The 18116-nt window shown below is 52.0% G+C and overlaps 1 protein-coding gene across 1 annotated transcript in view; it reads left to right on the forward strand.

Annotated features, from left to right (window-relative positions):
• The window catches only part of LOC141073676 (uncharacterized), a 502533-nt gene that overhangs the window by 457001 nt on the left and 27416 nt on the right, over positions 1-18116 (forward strand). The window lies entirely within an intron of this gene.

Below are 18116 nucleotides of genomic sequence, written 5' to 3' on the forward strand. Positions count from 1 at the left end.
CGGTCCTGTGCTCATTCGGTCACGCTCTTATCTGTCACAAGGTTTATTCGTAAAGGGTGTTGATTTAAGCTTAGGCGGTGACCTCCCCGAAAGGACGCTGTCACATGACCCAGTTAGGCAATATCACCACTCTTTGAACGAATACCTACTGTGCAGCTTATTTGTCTACTTTCCACAACCTTTCAAATCAAAGTAGCCATTCAACAACCTCCTCTATTCCTAGTGCGGAATCGTCTATTGTGAAAAACTTGTCCGTCCGGGCTGCGCAGTATGAACTGTTCACCCAGCCTTATATTCCATAATGTCAGACCTCTCCCATTTTGATTTGCATCAGCTCTTTTTCTAAAAATAGCTGTGCACACACAGAACCTACAGTAACCTCTCATTCGAGCAGAAATTACATATGCGTGTCACACCCGATTTCCTCAGAGTTCTTATATGGACCTGATTTTACGGCCCCCTCCTCTACTAGATTCCCCTTTATACGGACCTTAGTTATAATGATAGATTATGAAGAGCAGAGAAGAGAAAAATTGATCTCTTACCTGGCCAGGTGTTTAGGTCTGCTGTTCACAATTTCATCAGTAACTGGAGTGGTCTGTAGATCGGGTAGTCTTGGAGAGGTGCCTATATCAGGTCCCTGTTCGGGCGCCAGGAAACTGTCGGGATCCCTCAGATTACTCTTTCATCTGAAGGACCGATGTTCTTAGGTGTGAAGCATCATATGTCTCTAATTAAATCAGCTCCGTCGAGAAGAACTACACAGACACCAGCTGTATAATACCACTCAGGATGCCTCCAAGACGCCTCTGGCTTATCAGTTAGGCTTCCGTCTTTTATAGTAAAGAATTTAGACATTTACAGACATGCGCAGTACAAATGATTTTACAACTTGTTTTCGACAAAGAAAGTCATTTAGGCGAAAAAGCAGAGGTATTTGACCTTGGTTCACAAGGGAGATGTCTGAGACATCTCCTCGAAGAACAGATAAGGTTTTAAACAAGAGAATGCAACATAGACAGAACTCAATTTAACTCCTTCAGTTCCTATCATTTATATTTAGCGTTGTATACGCTGATCGTGCGCTGGTCTGATTTTGCTGGCACTGCAGCCTTTTGGCGCTGCGCTCAGAGCACAAAAACGCGCTGTGTTGCATTTTTGTGCTCTGAGCGCAGCGCCAAAAGGCCGCAGTGCCAGCAAAATCAGACCAGCGCACAGTCAGCGCCGGAGGGAGGCGCGGCTGGGGACGGGGCTTAGCGGCGGCCCTGCGCCCAAGAACGCTAGTGTGAAACTAGCTTTAGTACAGCTGGCTGGGACTGGAGCAAAAATGCCAAAAGTTACAATATTTTTGAGCAGCTGCAAAAATTACACAAAAACAATGCCACAATTCAACTAAAAAAAAACTGGTAAAGACTGCTTGATAAATTTGTCCCATCACACACCCGTCTCTGCTACATACACATTATACACTGCTCCGCACACCTCGTACACACACTGCTATGCTCCGTACACCTCGTACACACACTGCTCCGCTCCGTACACCTCGTACACACACGGCTCCGCTCCGTACACCTCGTACACACACTGCTCCGCTTCTTACACACACGGCTCCGCTCCGTACACCTCGTACACACACTGCTCCGCTCCGTACACCTCGTACACACACTGCTCCGCTCCGAACACCTCGTACACACGCGGCTCCGCTCTGTACACCTCGTACACACACGGCTCCGCTCCGTACACCTCGTACACACGCGGCTTCGCTCCGTACACCTCGTACACACGCGGCTTCGCTCCGTACACCTCGTACACACACGGCCCTGCTCCGTACACCTCGTACACACGCGGCTCCGCTCCGTACACCTCGTACACTCACGGCTCCGCTCCGTACACCTCATACACACACGGCTCCACTCCGTACACCTCGTACACACACGGCTCCGCTCCGTACACCTCGTACACACGCGGCTCCGCTCCGTACACCTCGTACACATGCGGCTCCGCTCCGTACACCTCGTACACACACGGCCCCGCTCCGTACACCTCGTACACACGCGGCTCCGCTCCGTACACCTCATATACATGACTCTGTTCCGTACACCTCGTACACACACGGCTCCGCTCCGTACACCTCATATACATGACTCTGTTCCGTACACCTCGCACACACACGGCCCCGCTCCGTACACCTCGTACACACACGGCTCAGCTCCGTACACCTCATACACATATGGCTCCGCTCCGTACACCTCGTACACACGCGGCTCCGCTCCGTACACCTCGTACACACATGGCTCCGCTCCGTACACCTCGCGCACACGCGGCTCCGCTCCGTACACCTCGTGCACACGCGGCTCCGCTCCGTACACCTCGAAAACACGCGGCTCTGCTCTGTACACCTCGTACACACGCGGCTCCGCTCCGTACACCTCGTACACACATGGCTCCGCTCCGTACACCTCGCGCACACGCGGCTCCGCTCCGTACACCTCGTACACACATGGCTCCGCTCCGTACACCTCGTACACACACGGCCCCGCTCTGTACACCTCGTACACACACTGCTCCGCTCCGTACACTTCGTACACACACGGCTCCGCTCCGTACACCTCGTACACAAATGGCTCCGCTCCGTACACCTCATACACACGCGGCTCCGCTCCGTACACCTCGTACATACACGGCTCCGCTCTGTACACCTCGTACACACGCGGCTCCGCTATATACACGTCATACACACGGCTCCGCTCCGTACACCTCGTACACACCCGGCTCCGCTCCGTACACCTCGTACACACGCGGCTCCGCTCCGTACACCTCGTACACACGCGGCTTCGCTCCGTACACCTCGTACACACGCGGCTCCGCTCCGTACACCTCGTACACACACGGCTCTGCTACGTACACCTCGTACACACACGGCTCCGCTCCGTACACCTCGTACACACACGGCTCCGCACCATACACCTCGTACACAGCCGGCTCTGCTATATCCACACTGTAAACCCCTCCTGACCCCACACATAAATTTCCCCTCATCCAGCACCATGACAACCAGTCCTGCATACACTGAGGCCCCTGATCATGTGACCCCTGACTCCTCCCCTCCTGTGACCTCATCCCAGGTCCTGTGCGCACAGAACAGCCATATATGTGGTGTGCGGCTCTGCAGGTGGAGGTAGGTGCTGGAGATTCCCCATTACTGGGCACAGGGGACATTAACCCCCTCAGTGCTGAGCCGGGATAAATCTCTGTATGTGACTATAATGGGACTGTGTGTTATACCGGGGCCAAGGCTGGATGTAGTGATGATTATTATTTATTTATATAGTACCATTGATTCCATGGTGCTGTACATGAGAAGGGGTTACATACAAATTACAGATATCACTTACAGTAAACAAACCTTAACAATGACAGACTGATACAGAGGGGAGAGAGGACCCTGCCCTTTCGGGCTTACATGCTACAGGATGGTGGGGAAGGAGACAGTAGGTTGGTGGGTTGCAGCAGTTCTGGTGTTGGTTGAAGTGAAATCTCCGGTAGTGGTGAGGAGGCAGCAGGGTCATTGCAGGCTGTAGGCTTTCCTGAAGAGATGGGTTTTCAGGTTCCGTCTGAATGATCTGAATGTGGTTGATAGTCAGATGTGTTGCGGTAAAGAATTCCAGAGGATGGGCGATATTCAGGAGAAGTCAGGGAGTCGATTGAGTGAGGAACGAATAAAGTGTGGAGGAGAGAAGGAGGTCTTGGGAGGATCAGAAATTACGTGAGGGAAGGTATCGGGAGATTAGTTCAGAGACATATGGGGGAGACAGGTTATAGATGGCTTTGTAGGTCAGAATTAGTCATTTGAATTGGATACGCTGAGGGAATGGGAGCCAGTGAAGAGATTTGCAGAGGGGAGAAGCGGAGGAGTAGTGAGGAGAGAGATGAATTAGTCGGGCAGCAGAGTTAAGGATGGACTGGAGAAGTGAGGGGGTGTTAGCAGGGAGACCACAGAAAAGGTTGTTGCAATAGTCGAGGCAGGAGATGAGGGTATGCACAAGCATTTTAGTAGATTGAGGGTTGAGGAAATTACGGATTCTGGAAATATTTTTGAGCTGGAGGCGACAGGAGGTGGACAGAGCTTGGATGTGTGGTTTGAAGGACAGGGCAGAGTCAAGGGTTACTCCGAAGCAGCGGACTTCTGGTACGGGGGAAACCTTGATGTTGTTAATTGTGATAGGTCAGGTAAGGAAGATCTGGGAGATGGGGGGAAAGATGATGAGTTCAGATTTGTCCACACTGAGTTTGAGGAAGCGAGAGGAGAAGAAGGAGGGTATGGCTGATAGACACTCCAGGATTCTGGACAGCAGAGGGGTGATGTCTGGGCCAGAGAGGTAGATCTGAGTGTCATCAGCATAAAGGTGGTACAGGAATCCATGTTACTTTGAGTTGCCTCAGGCCAAGTGTATAGATTGAGAAGAGTAGGGGTCCTAGAACAGAGCCTTGGGCACTCCAACAGAGAGAGTGTGGGATGAGGAGGTAGTGTGGGAGACGCTGAATGTGCGGTTGGAAAGGTATAAGGAGATCCAGGATAGGGCGAGGTCTTTTATGCCAAAGGAGGAGAGGATCTTTAGTAGGAGGCAGTGGTCAACTGTGTCGAAAGCAGAGGACAGGTCTAGAAGGAGGAGTATAGAGTATTGTCCGTTCGCTTTGGCTGTAAGTAGGTCGTTAGTAATTTTGGTCAGGACTGTCTCAGTGGAGTGATGGGGGCAGGAACCAGATTGTAGATTGTCAAAGAGCAAGTTAGATGAGAGGTGGGAGGAAAGTTCAGCATGGACGTAGTGCTCCAGGAGTTTGGAAGCGAATGAGAGCAGCGATATTGGGTGATAGCTGGACATAGTGGTTGGGTCGAGGGTTGGCTTTTTAAGGATAGGCGTGATTGTGGCATGTTTGAAAGCAGAAGGAAGGTACCAGAAATAAGTGATAGGCTGAAGAGGTGGGTTAGGGATGGGATAAGAGTGGTGGTGAGGTTGGAGAGGAGATGGGATGGGGTCGAGTGCACAGGTTGTGAGGTGCGATTTGGAGAGGAGACAATTAAGCTCCCCTTCAGTGATGTTAGATAGGAAGGGTATGGGGTTTGGGCATTGGTCTAGTATACAAGGGGTTGTGGTTGAAAAATGAAGACTTGCCTTGTGTGGTCGATCTTATTTTTGAAGTGTGTGGCAAAGTCCTCAGTAGAGATGAGGGAGGTTGGAGGGGGCAGTGGTGGGCGGAGGAGGGAGTTAAAAGTTTTGAATAACTGGGATTGTAGGATAGGGAAGATATGAGGGTTGTGAAGTAGGCCTGTTTAGCAGGGGTGAGGGCAGAATTAAAAGCGAGTGTTGCCTGTTTGAATGCAGTGAAGTCGTCTTGTGAATTTGTTTTCTTCCAACGCCGCTCTGCAATCCTGGACACTTGCCTGAGCTTTTTAGTGGTGTTATTGTGCCAGGGTTGTCTGTTGATACGTCACATTCTGCCATGAATGAGAGGGGCAACTGCGTCAATAGCTGATGCAAGAGTGGCATTGTAGAAAGTAGTGGCACTGTCTGTGTTGTACAGTGAGGATATGGATGCCAGTGTGTAGAATAGAGTCATAGAGCGTGTGGGTGTCTAGGTGTGCAAGGTTTCTGTGGGGGTGCGCATGTTGCTGGACATGGGTGACAGGAGAGGAGGACAGGGATGTAAAGTGAGTAGATGGTGGTTGGATAGAGGGAGAATGGAGGTGGTGAAAGATAGAGAGCAGAGGTGGGTGAAGACCGGGTCTAATATATGTCAGTCTGTGTGGGTGGCTGCGAAGGACCACTGAGCAAGTCCAAAGGATGAAGTAAGGGACAGGAGTTTGGAGGCTGCTGACTGAAGGGTATCAGTGGGGATGTTGAAGTCACCCATGATGATAGTGGGGATGTCAATGGAAAGAAAGTGAAGAAGCCAGGTAGAGAATTGGTCAATGAAGGCAGTGGCTGGGCCCTGAGGTCGGTATATGACGGCCACTTGGAGGTTGGAGGGAGAGTAGATGTGGACAAAGTGGACTTTGAAAGAGGGGAGGATTAGGGAGGGAAGAGGTGGGATTGGGTTAAAGGTGAAGTTGGAAGAAAGGAGAAGACCCACTTCTCCACCGTGTCTGTTGCCACTGCGAGGAGTGTGGTTGAAATGAAGGCCGCCGTCACAGCGCAGCAGGGTAAGCAGTGTCAGAGGGTATGAGTCATGTTTCTGTGAGGCCAAGGAATTCAAGATTGCAAGAGAGAAAAAGGTCATGAATCACATGAAGCTTATTGCAGATGCAGCGGGCGTTCGAGAGTGCTCCAGAGAGAGGGAGCAAGTGGGTGGGCATCAAGGGCACGGGTTTTACGTTGGAATGATTGTGGTAATTGTTATTAGATAGGGAGCGGTAGGAAGGGGTAGTTGTTATGAATGGGTCACTGAGGAGGATGGCAGAAACAGGCTAAGCCACCAGAAGAACAGAGAGGTTGGTAACTAAGCGGATTGCAGACCCCTGATCCTATCAACACAACTAGCAGTAGCCATGGAGCGTTCCTACAATGCCCTAGACGCTTCGTCACAGCCGGAGAGCTAACTAAGCCTAAAGACAGAAAGGTGAAATCTAAACTGCCCCGGAGCAGATCCCCCAAAGGAATAGACAGCCCCCAAACATATATTGCCGGTGAGACAAGATGAGACACAAACACAGGCAGAGAACAGACTGAGCAAACGGTGGGGCCCAAGCTGTCTGGACAGGACAGGACAGAAAAGATACTGTCTGCAATCACGCACAAAACCCTAAAAAAGTCCAACACTTCTGATATACAAAAAACCTGAGGCCACACGACCTCACCCCTGCTAGATCAGCAGCACTCTGGTATAAACTGGAAGCAAAACAAAAATATACTAACATAACAGGGGACTGAACAAACTGTAACATATGAAGCAGGGCCCAGCGCTGCCCCCAGCAGGGAGCACGCTGAACCCTAGCAACAAAGCAGAAAGCAATAAAAGGGCACAACCAGATTAGATGCAAAAGAATCACTTAACTGACCCATGCAGATCAGGCAGTGGACAAAAGAACTCCAAATGCACAAGGAGGAATTCACCAGCAACCTCCAAGAGCAGCCAGCTCAATTATATGCTCCCAGCCAGTAATCCCAGGTTCCCAATTGTCATCAGGTGGGCAACTTCAACCTGGCCAGCTCCACTACTCTCAGTAACCTCCAGAGGGAGCTTAGGCTCAGAACTCCCAGCAAGGGAATTCACAACAGTACCCCCCCTTGAGGAGGGGTCACCGAACCCTCATCTACGCCACCAGGCCGATCAGGATGGGCCTGGTGAAAGGCACGAATCAATATCTTGGCATGGATGACAGAAGCAGAGACCCAAGAATTATCCTTCTGGCCATAACCCTTCCACTTGACCAAGTACTGAAGTCTCTGTCTAGCCAGAAAAGAATCCAATATCTTCTCTACCTCATACTCCAAATTACCCTTAACCGGTACAGGGTCATGGGGCACTGCCATGGGAACGACTGGCTCCACAAACCTTTTCAACAAAGATTTATGAAAGACGTTATGAATCTTAAATGTAACTGGAAGAGCCAAACGGAAAGAAACGGGGTTAAGGATTTCTAAAATCTTAAAAGGTCCAATGAACCTTGGCTTGAATTTTGGAGATGCAACCTTCATGGGAATATTTTTTGAGGACAACCAAACCATATCACCCACTTTAAACCGGGGACCAATGGTCCTATGCCGGTTGGATAACCATTGGACCTTTTCCTGAGAGTGGGACAACTTATCCACTGCTTGGTCCAAAATCTGCTGCATTCTCTCTACCACAGAATCCACACCTGGGCAGGCAGAAGCTTCCACCTGCCCCGAAGAAAATCGAGGATGAAACCCAAAGTTACAAAAGAAAGGAGACATCAAAGTGGCAGAGCTAGCTCTATTGTTTAGCGCGAATTCTGCCAAGGGCAAAAATGAGACCCAATCATCCTGATCAGTAGATATGAAGCATCTCAAATAGGACTCCAATGTCTGGTTTGTTCTCTCAGTCTGCCCATTGGTCTGAAGATGAAATGCAGGGGAGAAAGACAAATGAATTCCCAGTTTGGAACAAAAAGCGCTCCAAAATCTGGAAACAAACTGGACCCCTCTGTCCGACACACTGTTCTCAGGAATCCCGTGCAAACGAACCACTTGTTGTAAAAACAAAGGGCACCAACTCAGAAGAAGATGGCAACTTTGCGAGTGGTACAAGGTGGACCATCTTAGAAAATCTATCACAGAACACCCAAATAACAGTCATTCTCTTAGAGACAGGGAGATCAGAGAGAAAATCCATTGAGATATGGGTCCATGGCCTCCTGGGCACCAGCAGGGTAATCAACAAGCACGAGAACAGGGCTTAGACCGAGAACAAGTCCCACGTGATTGCACAAAATTCCTGACATCACGAGATAAGGCAGGCCACCAAAAAGATCGACTCACCAAATCTCTGGTACCAAAGATACCTGGATGACCAGCCAACGCGGAGCAATGAATTTCAGACATTACTCTTTTCCTCCACTGGTCAGGGACATACAATTTTCCCATAGGGCATCGTTCAGGTTTATCCTCCTGAAATTCCTCCAGGGCACGTCTCAAATCAGGAGAGATGGCGGAAAGAACTACACCCTCATTTAGAATGGTCGTAGGCTCGGTCATGTCAAGAGAATCCACAAAGAAACTTGTAGAAAGGGCGTCTGCCTTAACATTCTTAGTGCCCGGAAGAAAGGAGACCACAAAATTAAAACGCATGAAAAACAAGGCCCACCTAGCCTGTCTAGGATTCAAGCGCTTGGCTGATTCAAGATAAATCAAATTCTTGTGATCGGTGAGGACCACAACTTGATGTCTAGCTCCCTCCAACCAATGTCTTCACACTTCAAATGCCCACTTCATGGCCAGTAATTCCCGATTCCCCACGTCATAGTTACGTTCAGATGGAGAAAATTTTCAAGAAAAGAAGGCACAGGGATTCATCTTAGAGGTTACCGGATCTCTTTGAGACAAAACGGCTCCTGCACCAATCTCAGTAGCATCTATTTCCACCTGAAATGGGAGTGAAACATCAGGTTGCCGTAGAACCGGAGAAGAAGTGAATCTCTGCTTAAGCTCCTAAAATGCTGAGACTGCCTCTGGAGACCAATTCACCACATCAGCGCACTTTTTGGTCAAATCCGTCAGAGGTTTAACAATACCAGAAAAATTACGTATAAATTTACGTTAGTAATTAGCAAAACCCAAAAACTTCTGAAGAGCCTTCAGAGAAGTGGGCTGAACCCAATCATAAATGGCCTGTACCTTGGCCGGGTCCATTTCAATAGCAGACGGGGACAAAATGAATCCCAAAAACGAAATCCTCTGTACACCAAAAAGATATTTTGATCCCTTAACATACAGAGTATTTTCCCTCAAAATCCGGAATATAGTCCGGACATGTTCCACATGAGAATCCCAATCACTGGAAAAAATCAAAATATCATCCAGATAAATGATCAAAAACTTATAAACAAGGTCCCGGAAAATATCGTTCATAAAAGATTGGAAGACGGAAGGGGCATTAGTGAGCCCAAAAGGCATCACCATGTACTCAAAATGTCCCGCCGGAGTAAACACCGTCTTCCATTCATCCCCGTACTTGATGCGAATAAGATTATATTCCCCCCTGAGGTCAAGTTTGGTAAACCAACAAGCGCTTTTAACTCTGGAAAATAAATCAGAAATCAGGGGTAATGGGTACTGATATTAACTTTTGTTAAAGGAACGATAGTCAATACATGGCATTAATGAGCCATCTTTTTTGGCCACAAAGAAAAAAACCAGCACCCAAAGGCAAAGAGGATGGTCTGATATAACCCTTCTCCAATGATTCCTTGATATAAGATCGCATAGCATCATGTTCAGGTACAGATAAGTTGAAAAGCCGACCCATTGGGAAATTTACAACAGGGCATTAACTCAATTGCACAGTCATAACTCCTATGAGGAGGCAAAGACGTGGACTTACTCTCACTAAACACATCAGAAAAATCAGCCAAATAGTCAGGAACATCTTGAGACTGGGGAGAGGTGGAGAAAACAGGAGTGTCACTAAGAACACATTGACAACCCCAAGTCACTACAGACAGAGATTTCCAATCCAAAATAGGATTATGGGTTTGCAACCAAGGAAAACCCAGTACAATAGTATCATGTAAATTGTGCAACACCAAAAATTTACAAAACTGGGGTTTATTCTCTGCCAAAGGGGTAGCATCAATTCCCCTCAAGGGAATAGGGGTTCTCAGGGACATCATGGGGAAACCACAACGCTTGGCAAAGTCAAGATTCATCAGATTCAAAGCTGCTCCTGAATCAACAAAGGCCTTCGCAGAAAATGTAGACAAGGAAGCAGATCAAGGTAACTGCCAACAGGAACTTACGCTGTACACTGCCCACCACAAATGCGTGAGCAAAACATTTTTCTCGTTTAGGGCAGACAGAAATAACATGAGAGGCGTCCCCACAAAAGAAGCATAACTTATTGCACCTTCTGAACTCTTGACGTTGTGCCCTAGACAAAGCCCTATCACATTGCATGGGTTCAGAAGTTTGTTCAAAAGGCAGCACCGCCTCTCGTGTACTTTTACGTTCACGTAAACATCGATCAATTTGAATGGCTAATGACATGGAGTCATTAAGACCAGAGGGGACAGGAAATCGCACCAAAACATCTTTTACAGTTTCTGCCAGACCTTTCCGAAAGAGAGCTGCTAGGGCATCATCATTCCATTTAGTAAGGACCGCTCACTTTCGGAACTTATGGCAATATAACTCTGCAGCATCCTGACCCTGGTTCAATGCCAATAAGGTTTTCTCAGCTTGATCAATAGCATTTGGTTCATCATGCAACAACCGCAGGGCCTGAAAAAATGCATCTACATTAGCCAGAATAGGATCTCCAGGTGTCAGAAAAAAAGCCCAGTCCTGGGGATCGCCACACAGCAGGGAGATGACAATTTTAACCTGCTGCACCGAGCTCCCCGATTAATTAGGTTTCAAAGCAAGAAATAGTTTACAGTTATTCTTGAAATTCAAAAATTTTGACCAATCCCCCAAAAACACACCAGGAGTAGGGCTCTTTGGTTCTACAGCAGATGATTGAGCGAGATAGGCAGAAATTCCCCGCACCTCAGCAGCGAGCTGCTCATCACGATCGGACAATTGCTTAGTCTCCATTAAAGATAAAATCCTCCTACGGCCCCAGAGAAGAAGAGGAAAAAATATATAAAAAAATTCTGACACTTCTTTTTTTTTTTTTTTTTTACAATTCTTTCCTTCTTTTGAGTACCCTAGAGTCTGCGGTTGGGCTGGTGATTCTATTATGAATGGGTCACCGAGGAGGACGGCAGAAACAGGCTAAGCCACCAGAAGACCAGAGAGGTTGGTAACTAAGCGGATTGCAGACACCTGATCCTATCAACACAACTAGCAGTAGCCATGGAGCGTTCCTACGATGCCCTAGATGCTTCGTCAGAGCCAGAGAACTAACTAAGCCTAAAGGCAGGTGAAATCTAAACTGCCCCAGAGCAGATCTCCAAAGGAATAGACAGCCCCCAAACATATATTGCCGTGGAGACAAGATGAGACACAAACACAGGCAGAGAACAGTGTAACAACCCTGCTGGCATCACTACATGGCCTCCCATCCACCGCACACCAACTTACTTTCTCCTTCAAACCATGCTGTGAAATCTGTCTGTTGCCAGCCCTGAGCTCCATGTGCTATGCCTCTTGTTTTCCTGCTTGCTCTCCATGTTTCCTGACTGTGTGTATAGGGGGGCGGCGCCTGAACTCTCTGGTTCTTATGCAGTCTGGGTGCACCTGGGTAATCTGTCCCTGACCAACCACCTGGAGCCCTTGACTATTTAGTTTCGCCACTGCCACTGAAACATTGCCTGAGCAATGTCTATACTCAGTTAGTATTCCGCTGCTGAGGAAGCCAGGCCCTGTTCTGTCTGTCTCCTTCTTTGGAGGATTACTCTAGTCTTGCTTTGTACCCTGTCTGCCTGCCGGGAGGCTGAATATCCTGGCCCTTGAGTCTTGTTCCCTGTACCTTGTCCATACTCTGTCTGCCTGCCAGGAGGCTGAATATCCTGGTCCTTGTGTCTTTGTCCCTGTGCGTCTTACCTCTGTCTGTCAGTCTCCTTGTTTGTGGTTCTTCCCTGCCGTGTCTTTCCTTGTGTCCTCTTTATCTGTGCATCTGCACGCTCGCAGCTCTGTCTGCACGGCTCCCTAGCCGCTCTGTCTGCACGGCTCCCTAGCCGCTCTGTCTGCACGGCTCCCTAGCCGCTCTGTCTGCACGGCTCCCTAGCCGCTCTGCACGGCTCCCTAGCCGCTCTGTCTGCACGGCTCCCTAGCCGCTCTGTCTGCACGGCTCCCTAGCCGCTCTGCCTGCACGACTCCCTAGCCGCTCTGCCTGCACGGCTCCCTAGCCGCTCTGTCTGCACGGCTCCCTAGCCGCTCTCTCTGCACGGCTCCCTAGCCGCTCTCTCTACACGGCTCCCTAGCCGCTCTCTCTGCACGGCTCCCTAGCCGCTCTGCCTGCACGGCTCCCTAGCCGCTCTGTCTGCACGGCTCCCTAGCCGCTCTGCCTGCACGGCTCCCTAGCCGCTCTGCCTGCACGGCTCCCTAGCCGCTCTGCCTGCACGGCTCCCTAGCCGCTCTGCCTGCACGGCTCCCTAGCCGCTCTGCCTGCACGGCTCCCTAGCCGCTCTGCCTGCACGGCTCCCTAGCCGCTCTGCCTGCACGGCTCCCTAGCCGCTCTGCCTGCACGGCTCCCTAGCCGCTCTGCCTGCACGGCTCCCTAGCCGCTCTGCCTGCACGGCTCCCTAGCCGCTCTGCCTGCTCCGCACTCCTGCGGCTCTGCCTGCTCCGCACTCCTGCGGCTCTGCCTGCTCCGCACTCCTGCGGCTCTGTCTACCTGCACCTCCTGTGGCTTTGCCTGCTCCGCACTCCTGCGGCTCTGTCTACCTGCACCTCCTGTGTGAACAGGCCCAAACCTGTTCCTTCATACTCCATTCCTTCCTGCCTATATCCATACCTGCACCTCCTGTGTGAACAGGCCCAAACCTGTTCCTTCATATTCCATTCCTTCCTGCCTAGATCCATCCCTGTACCTCCTGTGTGAACAGGTCCAGATCCTGTTCCAGCATACACCACTCCCTCCTGCCTACACCTGCTGTGTGAACAGGTCCCTACCTGCTCCTTTTCATACCACGCCAATCTGTCCGGTGTCTCCAAGCCGTGCCCGCCTGTCCTGTGTCTCCAAGCCGTGCCCGCCTGTCCTGTGTCTCCAAGCCGTGCCCGCCTGTCCTGTGTCTCCAAGCCGTGCCCGCCTGCCCTGTGTCTCAGCCGTGCCTGTCGTATCCACCTGCCTGCCTGTCTATAGCCTCTGTCAAGGTGTCCTGTTCCCGAGTGGGATCAGCAGCCACAGCCAGACACCACCCTGGAGTGGCACCCGGCAGCTACCTGCCGCACAAGCCTGACCTCACCATCAGAAGCTCCAGTGAAGACCAAGGAAGCTGCCGTAGTTACGCCCCTTCCAGGGTAGTCTGGTTTGTGGCACAGTGGGGCCACAACCCCCCGGCTCGCGCCATTCAGCCAAGGCGCGAGCGTGACAGTTTGCTCAGGCCATGGTCCCCGCTGAGTCCCATGTCCTTTCGCCCTCGGAGCAAGATGAACTTTTTTGCCAGTATGGGCAACCAAATAAATTTACCCGGTCTGAAGCCCAATCCTTCACTGCTCCACCCACCATTGTGGTCTCCAATAGACTGTTTGCTCAACTAGAGGCTGGCATACCTAAAGTTGAACCTCCCTCGGACCCGCCAAGATATGATGGGAACCCCAAGCACTGTCGTGCCTTTATGGAGCAGTGCCTACACTATTTTCAATGGCATGCTCCCTACTTCGCCAGCGATCGGGTAAAGGTAGGATTACTAATGTCCTACCTAACAGGAGATGCGTTGCAGTGGCTCAACCCCCTTTGGGAAGCAGGGGATCCCATCTCCTCAACCGGCCTTCCTGGTGGCCTTCTGCAAAGCCTTTGACAAGCCTGGTACAGTGTCTCCTGAAAAGTCTTCCCCTCCTAGCTTCCAGGAACGGATCAGACGAAAGAGACCTGTGGCCAATTCATCTTCTCCGTCTGTGACCGTCCATGACCCATCTGTTCCTCAGCCTGCCAAAGCAGCCCCCCATGCAAGATCCAAGAGGTCTAAGAAAAAGGGGCTGGCTAGGTTGTCGCCAGAGGCCAGTCCTGAGAAGGAACATCCTGATGGTCTCAGCCCTGTGAAGCCAAAGCTACAGAACCTTGGGCCAGTAGGAGAGACTGCCCTTGGTGAGAGTACCTCCTCGCTACTAAAGTCTGTGACTGTTCCGGTGCCTTGTGGGAGTTTCGGCCGTGCAGATGTATGCAAGCTACAAGCCAGACAAAGTCTGTGCATGGTTCCTGCTCCACCGCTCCAGAATCCATGCAGGGGGTTTGGTGATGGCCGAGCCCTACTTGTGAACAGTCCAGCATTGAGGGGTCAACTACAGCTCCTAATCGGAGCATTATACACAGAGACATTTGTCTTCCACCTGCTGACCAACTTGCCCACCGGTCGTTTTGAGCCGGGCACTCTATTGCCCCTTCCGGTCCAAAGACCCAGCATGGTGCTGTATTTGGATCTGCCTAGCCAACAGAGGTGTCTAGTTCCATTACTGCAAGGTCAGTCTTCTGTATCGTCTCCTTCTCCACCTGATCTGCCGGCTATCAAGCCATGGTGTACTGACGTCACTGAAGAAAAGAAAACAGTGGCGCCCTCTCCGTACACCTCCGGTGACCATACCAGTGACCAGTCCTCAGGAACATCCCTGACACTTGATAGTCTTCCCCAGGATAATGGGCTGAAGATTGATCCTGAGTGGATGCCCTCGGCTCCTCTATGGTCTGTGGGTGAAGGTCCCAGGATTAAGCAGTACTCGTTCGCCTACTTGAAAGAAGTGGTCCAGTCTGTTCCGGGTAACAGGCGGAGGTGGCTCCCCGTATGTATGCCTCCAACTTCCATGTGGCAGGTGGATGAAGAGGTGAGAACAGTGGCCTATGCATCTCTGTTTTTTACCCGTCTGGAGGAGGAGGTCCAATTTTCTTGGGATATCGGGCTGAAGTTGGACTCGGTAAAGGTCTCTTCGGTTTCCAGCTGGCCGGCTGATGTAGGGGTCAAGTCTGAGGCTTCCAGGTCCCTGCTTTCTTCCACTCTGGAGGAAGAGATCCAAGTCCTTATACCTTCGGTGTTGGAGGCTGTTGGGCACCAAGAAACTTGGCACTCGGTGATTCCGGATGGCACACCTACTTCGTCTCACCAGAAGGATGCCCTGTCAGCCTGGACTGTATGTGGTTCCATACTCCTTCTTCAGGTCATTCTGGCAGGCTTGAGGAAGAGGGGCCGTAAAGGGGGGGGTACTGTAACAACCCTGCTGGCATCACTACATGGCCTCCCATCCCCCGCACACCAACTTACTTTCTCCTTCAAACCATGCTGTGAAATCTGTTGCCAGCCCTGAGCTCCATGTGCTATGCCTCTTGTTTTCCTGCTTGCTCTTCATGTTTCCTGACTGTGTGTATAGGGGGGCGGCGCCTGAACTCTCTGGTTCTTATGCAGTCTGGGTGCACCTGGGTAATCTGTCCCTGACCAACCACCTGGAGCCCTTGACTATTTAGTTTCGCCACTCCCACTGAAGCATTGCCTGAGCAATGTCTATACTCGGTTAGTATTCCGCTGCTGAGGAAGCCAGGCCCTGTTCTGTCTGTCTCCTTCTTTGGAGGATTACTCTAGTCTTGCTTTGTAGCCTGTCTGCCTGCCGGGAGGCTGAATATCCTGGCCCTTGAGTCTTGTTCCCTGTACCTTGTCCATACTCTGTCTTCCTGCCAGGAGGCTGAATATCCTGGTCCTTGTGTCTTTGTCCCTGTGCCTCTGTCTGAACTCAGTCTTACCTCTGTCTGTCAGTCTCCTTGTTTGTGGTTCTTCCCTGCCGTGTCTTTCCTTGTGTCCTCTTTATCTGTGCATCTGCACGCTCGCAGCTCTGTCTGCACGGCTCCCTAGCCGCTCTGTCTGCACGGCTCCCTAGCCGCTCTGTCTGCACGGCTCCCTAGCCGCTCTGTCTGCACGGCTCCCTAGCCGCTCTGTCTGCACGGCTCCCTAGCCGCTCTGTCTGCACGGCTCCCTAGCCGCTCTGTCTGCACGGCTCCCTAGCCGCTCTGTCTGCACGGCTCCCTAGCCGCTCTGTCTGCACGGCTCCCTAGCCGCTCTGTCTGCACGGCTCCCTAGCCGCTCTGTCTGCACGGCTCCCTAGCCGCTCTGTCTGCACGGCTCCCTAGCCGCTCTGTCTGCACGGCTCCCTAGCCGCTCTGTCTGCACGGCTCCCTAGCCGCTCTGTCTGCACGGCTCCCTAGCCGCTCTGTCTGCACGGCTCCCTAGCCGCTCTGTCTGCACGGCTCCCTAGCCGCTCTGTCTGCACGGCTCCCTAGCCGCTCTGTCTGCACGGCTCCCTAGCCGCTCTGTCTGCACGGCTCCCTAGCCGCTCTGTCTGCACGGCTCCCTAGCCGCTCTGTCTGCACGGCTCCCTAGCCGCTCTGTCTGCACGGCTCCCTAGCCGCTCTGTCTGCACGGCTCCCTAGCCGCTCTGTCTGCACGGCTCCCTAGCCGCTCTGTCTGCACGGCTCCCTAGCCGCTCTGTCTGCACGGCTCCCTAGCCGCTCTGTCTGCACGGCTCCCTAGCCGCTCTGTCTGCACGGCTCCCTAGCCGCTCTGTCTGCACGGCTCCCTAGCCGCTCTGTCTGCACGGCTCCCTAGCCGCTCTGTCTGCACGGCTCCCTAGCCGCTCTGTCTGCACGGCTCCCTAGCCGCTCTGTCTGCACGGCTCCCTTGCGGCTCTGCCTGCTCCGCACTCTTGCGGCTCTGCCTGCTCCGCACTCTTGCGGCTCTGCCTGCTCCGCACTCTTGCGGCTCTGCCTGCTCCGCACTCTTGCGGCTCTGCCTGCTCCGCACTCTTGCGGCTCTGCCTGCTCCGCACTCTTGCGGCTCTGCCTGCTCCGCACTCTTGCGGCTCTGCCTGCTCCGCACTCTTGCGGCTCTGCCTGCTCCGCACTCCTGCGGCTCTGTCTACCTGCACCTCCTGTGGCTCTGCCTGCTCCGCACTCCTGCGGCTCTGTCTACCTGCACCTCCTGTGTGAACAGGCCCAAACCTGTTCCTTCATACTCCATTCCTTCCTGCCTATATCCATACCTGCACCTCCTGTGTGAACAGGCCCAAACCTGTTCCTTCATATTCCATTCCTTCCTGCCTAGATCCATCCCTGTACCTCCTGTGTGAACAGGTCCAGATCCTGTTCCAGCATACACCACTCCCTCCTGCCTACACCTGCTGTGTGAACAGGTCCCTACCTGCTCCTTTTCATACCACGCCAATCTGTCCGGTGTCTCCAAGCCGTGCCCGCCTGTCCTGTGTCTCCAAGCCGTGCCCGCCTGTCCTGTGTCTCCAAGCCGTGCCCGCCTGTCCTGTGTCTCCAAGCCGTGCCCGCCTGCCCTGTGTCTCAGCCGTGCCTGTCGTATCCACCTGCCTGCCTGTCTATAGCCTCTGTCAAGGTGTCCTGTTCCCGAGTGGGATCAGCAGCCACAGCGAGACACCACCCTGGAGTGGCACCCGGCAGCTACCTGCCGCACAAGCCTGACCTCACCATCAGAGGCTCCAGTGAAGACCAAGGAAGCTGCCGTAGTTACGCCCCTTCCAGGGTAGTCTGGTTTGTGGCACAGTGGGGCCACAACCCCCCGGCTCGCGCCATTCAGCCAAGGCGCGAGCGTGACAAACAGACTGAGCAAATGGTGGGGCCCAAGCTGTCTAGACAGGACAGGACAGAAAAGATACTGTCTGCAAACACGCACAAAACCCTAAAAAAGTCCAACACTGGGTGTGGCTATGCCGTGAACGGGAGAGGACGCTAATAAGGAGAACTCCTCATTATCCTGTTAAATCCTGGTCCCT

The sequence above is a fragment of the Dendrobates tinctorius genome, unplaced genomic scaffold (genome assembly GCF_039654945.1).
Source record: "Dendrobates tinctorius isolate UK_male_01 unplaced genomic scaffold, ASM3965494v1 ptg000014l, whole genome shotgun sequence".
Lineage (NCBI taxonomy): Eukaryota > Metazoa > Chordata > Amphibia > Anura > Dendrobatidae > Dendrobates > Dendrobates tinctorius.